Raw genomic sequence first — 5,031 nt, forward strand, 5'->3', positions numbered from 1 at the left:
TTCATAAAATGTTGAATTTGAATCTTCCTGATGTTTATAAACCTCCAGCAACACAAAAGCTTAGTTACAAAGCTATTAATGAGTTACGCTTTCAACCATTAAGTCATCATCATCCTTGCCACAATCAAGCTGTTGAACGGCATGTCAAGCTGGTATCTGAAGCATCTGCCTCCACTACCAGTTTTGAGAGACAAGATGGAATGATTAGGCAAAAAATTCAATCCAGAAAATTGATGAAATCCTTTGACTCAAAACATCAGTTTGAAGTTTGATTGATTTGATGTCTTTTTGCCATTGTTTTCGACACTATGTCTTCTGTCTGAGTAGTGATCTCACTATGATATTAGTGATTATTAAGTTTGCAGTTTTTTTAGTTGTTTTAATTTGACCAACTAGGCTACTGCTTTTAGTGCTGTGTTTAATTATAGCCAAACAAAAGAGCCACATAAAAGAACGAATCACTGACTTTAACACCATTCGTCATAGCACATGACTGGGGAACTGTGTCCTGAAAGCTAGTGCAATCCATTATTACCACAGCGAACTCGCAGCATTAGGCTAAAACAGGTCGTTAAAATTACATAATTATATTTAACTCTCTATGACAACTTGTAAAAAGTTAGTAGAATTACATAAAACTTCACATTTCCAGTTTTTTCACTTCTATAATTTTCAATGTTTTGTTACTTCAACACTAGAGGGAGCTATTGAAAAATCTTGATGCAACCTAAAAAATTGTCAAATTTGATGGTGGTTACCTGATTACTATGGCTGGTCAAGATCTTATCATCCTTTTCACTTTTGCATGCTTATGGAACCCTTGCCCAGTTTAACAACCTGTAGGACTGTGATAGTGTGATAATGCCTCAAAATATAGTTTTTTGAAAATAACTTCATTTTTAGACATTTTATGGCAAAATGTTCTCTTAAGACAAATAGAAACATGCTTCTTCTGCTTCTTTTGATACCAGTTTTAGTTCTCTATGACCATCGGCTACAAAGTTAGAGCACTTTCCAAAAATTTGACCTTTTCGCGACCTTTAGTGCGATGTTGCTCGGCCACTAGAGGGAGCAACTGAAAATTTTTAGTGAAACAGATGGTTTTGGACAATTTGCCAACTTTTTGGAGGGGCCACTTTTTCAGTTTCAAAAAAAAGTTTTTTTCAGCCCACCCTATTGCACATAACCAGAAAAGTTAAAGCTTTGGTAGAGAGTTTGCTTTGTTGAACCATAGAGAAATAAAACAGAGTAACCTTAGCGGGTTTAACATACTTTTTTACACATAAAAAATAACCATAGAGATATGGTTCAACAAAGCAAACTCTCTACCAAAGCTTTATCATAAAAAATAACATAATTAAAATAAACTCAAACGTTTTCGACGGATGCAACCTAGTTCGTATCATGAACAGTTCGTACCGTCAGTTCGTACCTTGAAAAGATCGAGAGAAAAAATTAAAAAAGCCGAAGTCGCTGATCGCAGTTTCCGCAATCATTTTAAAATTTTCCTCCTGAAAAGATCCAGAGAAAAAATAGCTCAAAACCGAAGTCCGCTGATCGCAGTTTCCGCAAACATTTTTCCGCAGTTTCCGCTAACCCTAACCATAGAGTAATCTATGCTCTAACCCAAACCCTCGCTGATCGCAGTTTCTGCACAATTTTTTCCACAGTTTCCGTTACCCCTTACCCTAATTGTAACCATAGAGTAATCTATGCTCTAACCCTAACCCTCGCTGATCGCAGTTTCCGCAAACATTTTTCCGCAGTTTCCGCTAACTTTTACCCTAACCATAGAATAATCTATGCCAGGGGTCACCAACCTTTTTTGCGTGCGGGCCACTTTGGCACTAAGGAGAGCTGTGGCGGGCCGCACTAATAAAATGTTAGGTAGGTTGACTCTTATGCTAGAAAAGAATGCATTTCGTACCCAGTATTCAGCGTTACATGTTGTTCATATTTAATATGTTAGAATACCGCAGGAACAAAATTAATCGAACGACGCTACTGGCAGGCCAAGCTCCTTTTACAACACTTTTGACTTTTTAACAATGCCTAATAAACGAGGCCACTTGTTTTACGCACTTATAGAGAGACGAGCCGCGGTTTCATCAGGCTGCATACAATAGTGACCTGCAAACATATCAGCGAAAAATAGGCTCCAATAACAGGGAAAAAGAAACCAGGCACCATGAAACAAACGCTTGTGGAAATCACCCAAAAATCGTAATTCTATCGTAATTCATGAACAGTCTTCCCTCTAAAAAAGCAATGAGTTGGTTTTTCATCCTTTTTGTGAGAGTCTACAAAACCGTCTTCCTTTGACTATTAGACAACTGTCACTTGCGGTGCTTATCAGCATGGCAAGAATTGTTGATTAACAACATTTTGCAGAACTTGCTTCGGCAGAACATATACTAAAATTGGAACGATACAGAGAAAATTAGCACGGCCCCTGCGCAAGGATGACACGTAAAATCGTGAAGCGTTCCATATTTCTTTAAAAAAAAAAAACATTTTGCAGTAGGCCTACTAAGCTAAATATTTTCATAATACAATCAGAAAAAGTCTTTAAATTTATATATAATATTTTGCCAATTTATTATAAATTGAGTTGGCACACCGACCTATTTTGCCAACAAAAACTTGCATAAAGAGAACACTGCTCGTGAAACACAATAACGGTGAAACGCACACTAGTGTTTACATGACATTTGCAAACTTAAAATAAGCAACCTTATGCTCACAGACATCGAAATTCGAAAACAGACGTTTTAATCAATCACTGGATCAGTGTGGCTGGACATCGCATTGGAATAACTTTAAGCAAACCCAACCGAGAACTATAATCTGATTGGTCGGTCGGTGGAATCGTATGCAAAACGAAAATATGCTTCCCGGAAAGTATTTTTTGTCTTCGTGCTCTTTAACTCCTCAAGAAAAGTATTTTTGGTTATACTTGTACGCTGATACCTTTCGCGGGCCGCAGCGATACAGCGTGGCGGGCCGCCAGTTGGTGACCCCTGATCTATGCTCTAACCCTCGCTGATCGCAGTTTCCGCAAACATTTTTTTTGCAGTTTCGCAATTTCCGCTAACCGCAGTTTCCCCTAACCCTAACCCTCGAGTTTGTTTCAAATTGTTTGGGGAAACTCCGATCAGCGACTTTGGCTTTTTTTAAATTTTTTCTCTCGATCTTTTCATGGTACGAACTGACTGTACGAATGGTTCAAGGTATGAACTAGGTTGCACCCGGGAAGCATGCTCTGCTTTTGAGCAAGCATGTGAAAAAGTGAAGAACATTATGGTTGTCAATGATAGCGCTGAAAGAAGTGTCAAGCTATCATGTGACTTTCTTTCAGCAGCTACACATGAGGAAAAATATCAAGGCGTTTTACAAGTCGTGGAAAATGATAGAGCTACAATACCTGATCATGCAAAGCCGAAGAAAAAACTCCCAAGCATGGTTTCTTCACTTAAACTGAAGTTAAATTTTAATGTTAATGGATTGTTGAAGTTTATACTGACTGGGGCATTTTCGCAACTGAAATCGTATGCAAAAATCCTAATATTGTAGTGCAACAAAACCGAATCGCAAACTCTGCGGTCTTGGCAAAAACAACTTAAAAAATGGATTTGTGTGTACAGGCTGAACAATTTGCTTTAAAACAGGATATTCGTTTTGTCGATTCAGAGTATCCGAGTTCTTAGCTTAACCCAGTTTGTTTGTGCCCAGCAGAAGGATGAATGCAAACACAATTAATTGCCTATGAAGTGATGAGGCATTTTCGATAAGAGTGCTTATAATAAAACTTTGTTACCGGTATTCGTTTTTCAACAACAGCAACCATAAGTTTCTGGGCAGCCGATTGTAGCATCGAATAGACACGTGTTTCGCCCATGAGGCTGTTTTTTTTTTTTTTTTTTTTTTTTTATTGAAAAGTAAAAACAGTTGTACAGTATTACCAAATGTAAATACATTGAGCATGTGATTTCTAATCTTGAAAGGTCAATTAGGAAAGTCAACAATACAAACTAAACAATTGGTGAATGACATCATATTATTAATAACAATCTGTTGCACAGTATAAGTTATACCTGAATTAAGAGATCAACGGCATGCGATAGATTTGGAAATTCATTGTAGCTATGATATCAGTTTTATGTTTGGGGCTAGTGTTTTATCTCCACAATAACGGTCATCTAACAAGTACGTTCATACATAGGTGTCGATTTTTTCTTAGAAGAGAGGAATTTTGGGTGGGCGAGAGTTTTCAAACAGATTGCATTGAATGTGTGTGCTCGCAAATTCGCAATGGTTAGTCTTTCTCACAAAGACTGCGTTTAGCGTCGCTGCAGCAATTAAGCTTTAATAGGTTTGATGTCTGCTTTCTTGCAATCTTATGAGCGCTGCTAAACTAAACAAACTTCTTTTATGTTTTCGTTTGCGACCTAAAAAGCGCGTGACTCGTGACATGTTATATTTAAAGTGGCGCCTTCGGATTTGCCGCAAAATGTTCGGACAGGTGACTACAGTAACAAGTACCATCATGGTTAAGACGCAACCACTGGAATTCGGAAAAAAGCTTCCTTTGCAACACACGACCTTCCCGAGCCGGAAGCTGATCCGGCAGCATGCTAACGTCAAATGGAGCAGGTAGAGATCCATGGCTCATGCTGTCTTTTACAACTACCGGTGCATTGCTATATATTGACTTCACCACTGTCCATCTTTGAAGCACTGCTTTCTTCATCAATGTCATCTCTACGTTCATTCGCGCTGGACGTGGCTTCTTCAGCGTTATCATCTCGACGCCTTTTGGAAGCTGGTTTTAAGAATGCGCGAATAGATGTTGACTTTGCTTCATGTTTAACTTTTCAATAATGAAATGACAACATCGCGCGGTGGCCCAATTTATACCCAGCAACAAGTTTGTGAGGAAAGATTTGTAAAAAGCGATTGTTTCAGTATTATACGTCTTTAGTTTGTATCGGTTATTTTATTGTCATGTTCATTATGATGTCATATTCATAT

General features: G+C 38.1%; 1 non-coding gene across 1 annotated transcript; it reads left to right on the forward strand.

The window, feature by feature from the left end:
* Positions 1–2,392: 2,392 nt before the first annotated feature.
* Positions 2,393–2,497, forward strand: LOC145784913 (U6 spliceosomal RNA). The gene has a single exon (XR_014291081.1). It is a non-coding gene; the product is annotated as a U6 spliceosomal RNA (small nuclear RNA).
* The last annotated feature ends 2,534 nt before the right edge of the window (positions 2,498–5,031 follow it).

Source organism: Aplidium turbinatum, chromosome 15, assembly GCF_918807975.1.
Source record: "Aplidium turbinatum chromosome 15, kaAplTurb1.1, whole genome shotgun sequence".
Classification (NCBI taxonomy): domain Eukaryota; kingdom Metazoa; phylum Chordata; class Ascidiacea; order Aplousobranchia; family Polyclinidae; genus Aplidium; species Aplidium turbinatum.